The sequence below is a fragment of the Haliaeetus albicilla genome, chromosome 16 (genome assembly GCF_947461875.1).
Source record: "Haliaeetus albicilla chromosome 16, bHalAlb1.1, whole genome shotgun sequence".
Classification (NCBI taxonomy): domain Eukaryota; kingdom Metazoa; phylum Chordata; class Aves; order Accipitriformes; family Accipitridae; genus Haliaeetus; species Haliaeetus albicilla.
Window position 1 is genome coordinate 8,273,465 of NC_091498.1, and position 8,738 is coordinate 8,282,202.

The following is an 8,738-nucleotide window of genomic DNA, read 5'->3' on the forward strand; positions in this document are numbered from 1 at the left end:
GGGGGATCTGCATCTCAAGTCTTTGATAAAATGCTGTTGAGAAAGCACAGTAGGTTACTCTATGGCCCATCTCTCAGCAGTAATCAAATGCTGAGGGTCTCCTCTGGGGCATGTCGTTGTTTATGGCAACACTCATGATTTTCAGATGCTGGTTACAGTTTGCCGTTAGGTTGCTTCATAATTGCTACACCAAGGTATGGACCAAGTCCTGCTTTTCCTGTTTCAACTGTAAATACAAAAGACAGTTGATTGCAGGGCATTGTAGTGAGTTGAGAAAAGTTTTGACAAGTTAGCCAAGTCCTGTTGTCAGTTGTATGTGCAGCTCTGAAGCATTAGGACCTTTCAGTGTGCAGGGGGCTGTGTTGCATCCTGCAGCCTCCAGATGGAAGATTATTTCCTTTCCAGATTTGCCAGAAATATCCCTGAGTTCACATTTCCAGGGAATTCTGCAAGTTCAGCCTGCTACAAAAGTCCATGACCTGCTCATGACCACTGAAATATCAAGGGGGTGAAGAGACCTGGATTCAACAGTTTTCTGATCTTCTCCCACTCTGTTGGCTCTGAGCCATGCTCAGTCCACCTTCACTACTTCAGCTGTGTTTGGTGTGCAGAGCCACACTGAAATCTGGCTCTCCCTGCACACTACTTAGTGTGCCCCAGCCTCTCCCGATCCCTCTGCACACCTCTTCCTTTCTCCAACAGCACCAAGACAAACATCAGAAGGGGACAGAGGGTTTTATTTCTTTCTTTCATTCTCAGCCGAACCCCTGCGTATTGTTTTGCTAGGCACACTGGTCTTCCACCCCAGGCTACTAAGAGCCACAACCAAAAGCCACCACATCACTCTAGGTAGGAAAAGCTGACTAATACTGGGGTGCTGTACTGTGAGCAGTGCCGAGAGCAAACCTTGTTTGCAAAAGGGGCACAGCTAGGTCAGGGAAGAAGCAGTAGTTTTTGTAATTAAACCTAGCTTACTCGGAGTTTCTGGTGGGGTTCAAAATTGGATCTTAGTGTCCCTGGAGGAAGAGGACCTCAGCACTGCCCACAGAGCCAGTGGCCTGCTGGAGCAAGACAGGGGGAGGTAGGCAGAGTGTTGTCCAGCACCCCTACACAATTAAACTAGGTAAAATCCAAGGAAAGGCATTTCATGGAGATGGGATTCGAAGATGCTCATTTCTCTCCTTTGACAGGGAAAGAAAGCTAGTTAAGGCTTGGAGGCTATGTTTTAGACATCTCAGAGCAGACAAATCCCACCTCAAATGTGTGTGTGCAGTGAACACTGCACTGTTCAGCAGCTTGGAAAGATACAGCTAAAACTGCTGCCAGTTTCTGCCCATACACCACAAGGATCATCCCCTTTGGACGAGCACAGCTGTTTCATGCATTAAAGGCATGACTGCCACAAATGACTAATTTCTCCTGCAAAGCCTTTGCAAGAATCCAGGGCTGTGAGCAGCACCAATTGCACGGCCAAAGTGTTTAGGGCTGAATTAGATACTCACTGGAGTTTGGCAGCTCCAAAGAGTTATTAAAAGCTGTTGGTGCTGTAGTGTGCCCCCAGCAGATGGTCAGCAAGATCTGCTCTATTCGTTCCTTTCTGAAGGATCTCTGGGTGAAATCAAGGCAATGAAAGAAAAGTTGCAAGAGTCTCCGCCCCCCTGCAAGAGAAGGCTCGGCACAGCAGGCTGTTTATAAATAGCTAGTTTCAGGAAAAGGCACTTTCCGTTCTGGTGTCAGTACGCTGTAAAGAATAAACAGCTTTCAGAGCTGAAAAAAGCCCTCCTTATCTTCTCAGTATGCAAACTCTGCATCTGCCTCCGTGTGCTCAGCAAGCTCAGGCATTCAGGGCATGGCAGCTGGCAGGAGTCCCCTTGGCCTGGCAGGGAGGCAGGCAGGGGACCCTGCTTCATGTCCTGCACAGAAATGTTTGCTGCAGTTTTTCACAGCCACAAGGCAGAAGGCAGACTTATTAATGCAGGGTGTTCAATCACTTCCCTTATTTCTGCACTGCTGACTTGGATTACATGGGATCTCAAAAGAGCGACGAGGGGCTACAGCACGCTAGAATAGTGCCCACAGTGTGAGGGCACGGCCTCTCATTAAAGGACTTCACCACACTTTCACAAATCACCTGAGCTGGACCACAGGCTAAAATACATAGTATACTAGGTGAAAAAACAGATAAATGAATTTTCTGTCAGTGTGGGACTGGCAACAACAGAGCTAGGAGCAAAGGGAGAGAGCCTGCAGCTTCTGCTCTGAGAACAGGGCAGCTCAGCCCAGCAGCACCGCATAGGAACTTCTTTAAGGACCCAGCTTAAGTCAAAGTAGCTTTCAGGCCTGTCTAGTAGAGACAGTTTCTGGAATCCTGGCACTTTCTGAAAAGCACACCCTGACTTTCCCTTTAGTCTTCATCCCTGGGAACCCAGGACTATTTTGATGCCCAATGGAAAGGGGTTGGAAGTGGGACAGGAAGGTATTTCCATCTGTGGGATGGAGGTGGGACAAAGCCCTACAGATAGCTGGGTCCACTTCCATGCCAGGGCCTTGAACTCAGCTCTTCATAGTAGCCAGTGTAAAGCAGAGGAGAGTAGGGATGTGGTGCAAGAAGCCTTTCCTCCCCATCCCAGCATGGCTGTCCCCAAATGAGGAGGGACACCCAGGTGCTGGGGGCTGATTGCTCAGGGGCCATCAATGGTGACCACATTGCCCTGGCACGGGCACCGCGAAGCAGCCGTGGTACCCTGACAGAGCAAGCGAAGGCAAGAAGGGTCCCCAGCCCCCTGGCACCCAGGGCCACCCAGGAACTCCCACGGGGCGCTGCTGCCCCCCGGTGGCACTGGGCGAGAACCACAGCCCAGTCCCACCACAGCGCTGCGGGAACTGGGTGCTGGGAGGGTCCTGGGTTTCACGCCACTGGGGTGATTTTTCAGAAGCCGGTGCTGGCCCTTTCCTTCCCACAGCCACGCTGTTTCTTCCGAAGACAGAGGGATGCCTGGGCTGTGTGTAACGATGCAACATCTTCACATTTTGCACCCTCAAAAATCAGAGCGAGGAGCCAGGACCCTGGAAGTCCTCCTTGCTGAAGCAGAACATACTGTAAGTACATCAGCGTTATGGGGATCTCCCCCAAAGCTATTTCTGTTGCTTTAACTTCTGCAAAATTCCTTTTCTGCCCCATGAGATCCCCACATCCTATCTCTCCACCCTCATTGGAGCAGAGCTGATCCTGGTCTGCCCATTGACTCTGCTCCTGCACCAGCACTTCATGCACTGGGGACACCCCCCCATTAAACTGCTTAGCAGGCCAGGAAGTTACAAGTGCCTTCAGATACTTTCCGTGCCCTGGATCCAGGGACACTGGACATGCCAGGGTGTGGCAGCATGGCCCTGCCACTACAGCAGCACAGGACTGGATTCATGCACCTATCATCAAAGAATGACAGTCTCTTAGTAAGTTTAAATCAGAACTTAGGTGGCACAGTTCTCCTGTCTAGCTCTGCCACAGAATTCCTGTGCAGTCTTAGACAAATCATTTAATCTCCCCTCCATTCCAGTTTCCTGTCTGCTCAACGATGCTGAGTCCATATTTCATAAAAGCTTTGTTATTATTGTCCCTGTGCTCACATAACACAGGTATGAAGTGCATGATAGCCCATGCTGCTGTACCCAGGAGCATCCTTCTCCAAAAATTTCTTCTGTGGCCATGCGCTAGAAGTGGGCTATAGCACTGAGCTCCACAGACTCCCAAAATCCTGCATCACCTGGCAATACTGATACCTACTGACCTCGTCCTCAGGGCAGATACACAGAAACTGTCTGACTGCACCTAGGCTGAGGTCTGCCAAATCCACTGTGCTGCCTGCATGAGCAGCCACACCCAGCTGCTCCAGCCAGAAGCAGAAGCAATTTGCCATGAAACACATCTTTAGAGAGCCTGTGCTTTGATGCCTGCAGCACAGTGGCCCTTTGAAAATTGCTGAAAGCCTCTCTGGATTATCTTTTACTCTCATTGTCATCCCATCCTTTTGCTAAGCATCGTTCAGTGAGTTCCGTAGGCCAATCACATGAATTGTTTTGACTTTCTCTCAATTATCACCTTGTTCTTGGTAAGAAACTTGTGGCTGACCAAATTTTTCCAGCCCACTGGCTTCCCATCCCCAGGACTGGTGGTACGCAGATGCAGCTGTTCTGCTCCAGGACCACATGTTCCCCTGGGCCTTCAAGCATCCCACATCTCCCTGTCTGAAGTGAGTGCTGTTGTCCAGTTTGTGCAATGTTTTCCAGTATGAGGAACTTTACTGACTTTAACAGTGAGTTGTGATTTGTAAGAAAAGGTTTTGCCTTGTGCTGGCTCAGCTGTATCACATCATTGTCGTACAGATGCTCTTGGTTTGCCGGCTATGGAAATCCGCATCTTGTCCCTGGTTTACCACTGCCAGATGCCATCTATAGCCTTATTTTAAAACTATTTAGGACATTTAGCACCCTCCAGTCCACAAGTATACAGGCTGTCTCTGATTATATTGCCTGGCCACTGGAAAATAAAATGGCAAATAAATGCCCAGTGAGCAAGCAGTTTCTCCGGAGGAGTGGGGGCATGCCAAGAGGTTCTCACCCTCTTGGATGCTTAGATTCTCAGAGCCTTTGCTTTCCTGATGAAAACTGCCATAGCCTCTCCTGAAATAAATCAGAGCCAACAATCTTCATTTCTGCCTGGTGCGAAGACTGGTTATTGCTGTAAGCACAGCAGGAACATGGAGGTCTTGCCAAGCCACACAGTGAGTTTGGTGGAGGGGAAGCAAGGCCTGGCTGAGTGCATGGGATGCTGTCTGCTACACAGGCAGCAAGATAGCTCTGCTGACAAACCCAATCCCGTTTTGTCCACACAGCCTACAGGTCAGTTCCTTCCCAGGCTCTATTTCTAGAGACTTTCCAAGGATTTTGAGGCACTATAGAAAATGAAGGCAGTCTGCCAGGTCTCTGCCATGGCTTGACGTAGAAACTCCTCTATGCCAACATGGACCAGATGGTCAGACATGTTATCACCAGTGTCCTGTCCTCTGCATCCCAGTCATCAAAGTGTGGGATCCTGGAGAGGAACTCTCCTGCAGAGCTCCAGCTCTGCTCTTTTCCTCCAGCATGGTCAGGAAGATCCTCCAACTTAGAGCAGTACAGATGTGGCATGTCATTTGAAAACATAGCAGAAACACAGGTCATGCTTAGGTAACATACCCAAGCAGGAATGAGTGCATGATGCCTAAAGAGGTTTCCAGGGCTTCCCAACCACACTTTTCCTTACTGCTCAGATTCCAGGCTCTCCAAACATCGGGCCTCCATGATCTGCTCATTGCCAGCCAGAGAGCACTTCCACCCGGCAATGAGCTGCTTCCCACTGCTGACCAGAAGCAGGAAGTAGCAATTATGTGAAAAGTACCTCCAGAGCAGAACTGATCCTGACAGGCAACTCTGTCATCACCTCCTTGCCTACCAAACATTGCTTGTGTTAACTAGGAATGCCACTTTGCACCTATGCACATCTGTGGTCTCAAAACCAAAAACAGCAGACAGAACTGCAGCTTGCTTGGCTTCCAGGCATCACCTTGATTGTGATGACCCATGGTGCTGCTGTCTTTGTAGTTTTCCTTCTCTGTATCGTCTCTGTGCTTCCAATTCTTCCTTTCAACTGACAGGCCTGTAGTGCATCCAACCAAGCAGACAAAATGTTTTCCACATCCTGTTTCCCTCTCCAGGAATTACTCCAAATCAGATTTACCTTTGTGAAGTTCTTTGAAAGATCTTTGAAGACTGTCATGAACAGGCTTTACAGGCACTCTGGACATGCTAGTTGTTTTCTTCCATGATTGGATTTAGCCTATGAAGAAGAAAGATCCTAAATTCATGCTAGCAGCATGCAAGCTCATGACTTTTGTTATGGTAATGAATGCAGTGTAGATAGCTGTGTGTGAATCCAGCCTATACTTCCTTGCATGTGTATGCTCCCTCTGCCACACACTATTGTTCCCCACAGCAGTTTCTTGGGGAAGGATTGTTCCTTCAGTCCAGGAGCAATGTACCACTGAGAAAGGATTAATCTTCCTTGGAGGGCTGGAGATTTTTTTAGATAAATCTAGAAGATGAACTCACACTGCTGAGTCTGTAGGCAGATATGCAGTGCAGGTGCAATCCCCAAAGGGCAGCAGTGAGCACTGGTGGAGGACACATGCATCACCCTGCATTGTGTATGCCACAAGCTTCCTTAGACCCGAGAGATTACCTCAGTGGTCTGTAAGTCATTCCTCTTCTTTTTACTGCTCATTTGGTCCACAGGCTTCATTTCTCAATAGATGGTCCTATTTCACTGAAGAAGTATGCAGAAGAAGATACTGGTAATTCTGCGTTTGAAGAATTGGTTCTTCAAACACTGAATAAATTCCCCAACTTAAAACCACTGTAAACTTTTTTCTTATAACCAAGCTTTACTTTTTCCACAAGGATGGACAGAATTAGAGCTGGGATTTCCAGGTACACAGCATGGATTGATTTTGCAATGAAACAGTTATGCCTGATGATGATGAATGTATACAGAGTGGGAAATAGCTGGCATCACGAAGCTTGAGCTGCACTCCCTTCCTCCCCCATGGGTCAGTCAATGTGTGCAATGAAATCTCATGACCCAGAGATTCCCTTCTTTTTGAATTAACATTTTTATTGGTTTTCAAAAAAAAAACCCGCAACTCCCAGGGCACAAAAGCACCTAGGGAAGATCCTGGCGCTTTTCAGCCAGACAATATCATGTGTAAATTATCAGGCCAGAAATTTACACAATAAAGCTTGTCCATCTTCAAGAGACTGGCTGTTTGTCTGTCACCTCTTCAGAGCTGACACTGACAAAACAGAACAAAAGAGAAAGATCTCTTATTCTCTCAGATGAGAGTGTCATTATTCTTCAAAGGAAGGGAAGGAGTATGGGATTTTATCACAGCAAATGCACCACGCTAAAATGGACACTCTTTCAGAAGAACAGTTCATCCAGGAGAACATACTGTACATCTCAGCTGCAGCAAAACTGCAGCATCATTACAGATCTTCAGTAACCATGAATCCAATGCAGCCAAGACAGGGATCTGGATTTTCACAGTAACCTTCTGTGAAGAGACAAAGAAAACCCTTTTAAAGTGCTGCTTCTTTTCTTTAAAGTGTATTTTCATCTTCTGACAATGGTTTGCTTATTTAGTGTATGTAAAAGAGACCACTTGCAGTACAAATTACTTTCTACCACAGGCCAACACCACCATATGTTGGCTTTACTTCCATTTATTTTACGAAGCCTTTCTTAGGAAAATATAATTTCAGAGGGATGAGGGTTATTTCTCCTACAATACTTCTGAAGCTGAAAAGCAAGTTCCAGTTTGTTAATACTCTTAAACAGAGTAAAAAGTGGTGCGTCACTAAAATTTGTAGTACTGTTTATTGGAATTTACTACATTCTATTTCAAATTAGTTTCTGTCACAAATGGGGTCAATCTGGGAATTGTCTATGCTACCTTTGGTGCCCTCTCCAACGCCTGCCGCCTTTGTCATAAGCAAGGCCTATTTGTGCTCACCACAGATTTGTTGAATGTGAACAAGTATTTTAACAGTTCAGAACCTGCAAGTATTTGCCTACCTGCTGTTTCAAACAAATCATTGGTCAAACCGACTTCAACAAACTGCTCATGTGCTTAAAGCTGAAAAAATATCTGTTGCACATACAGGTTGCATCCATAGCCCTGCATTATATTTACCATAACTTTGACCTATTGTGGACACTTCTGCAATTAGAAATTTGTTACTGTATCAGGCATTTCTCAAAGAAGTATTTACACTCTTACTTTTAATCATACATACACTGACTTCTTTACTTCTTACGGGGCATGACCTCAGATTTTTTATTTCAAGATTGGATGTACTTTCTTTAAAATACTATAGCTTCTGCAGTAGGTAACAGAAATGGACGTTAACTTATATTTCTTTACTCTTGATTTGAAAGCTAGCATTGCATTACTAGCTGAACAAAAAGAGGTAAGTGGAGAAACTGTGTAAAAATATTACAAATGTTTTAATCAATTAAAAATGTAAATTGTTTTCAACATTTAAAAAGGTTCTACAGTTTTTATATTTCTAATTATTTTCCTCCTAGTTTATATTCTGAAATTGCTAAAGAGATTATTTTGTAATCTCTGTGAATCCACATTGAAATATTTGTACTTTTTATATCAAAATACCTCATTTTTATTGTGCTTATCAGACAGAAATGGACACACCAACAGCTTCACTAACAAATAAGCACTGAAATGCAAAATCAAATACCGAACTGGACCAAATCAAAACTGACTTGCTTCAGCGAGCTGACATGTCCACCTCCCCCAGTCAGCACCTGCTACCTGAAACCAGTGAGAACACCTACTCTTTGGTCACCAATTGGATTTTGCCTTTGACTAAAGCCTTAAAAATGGACTTGCCTATGTAATAAATTTCACAATAACTTTGTTAGTTTATTGGAAGGCATTGTTAGCAGTGAAACAATTTTCTTCTTCAAAGGCTGTATTTTCAGGTAATGGGGCTATTTATACCAGCAGGGTGAATATCACTTCAGTATCTTCAGGACCGGTGCAAATGTTCTTGTTTGTTGATGTCGTAGTTTAACCCTAGCCAGCAACTAAGCACCACACAGCTGCTCACTCACTTCCCCCCAC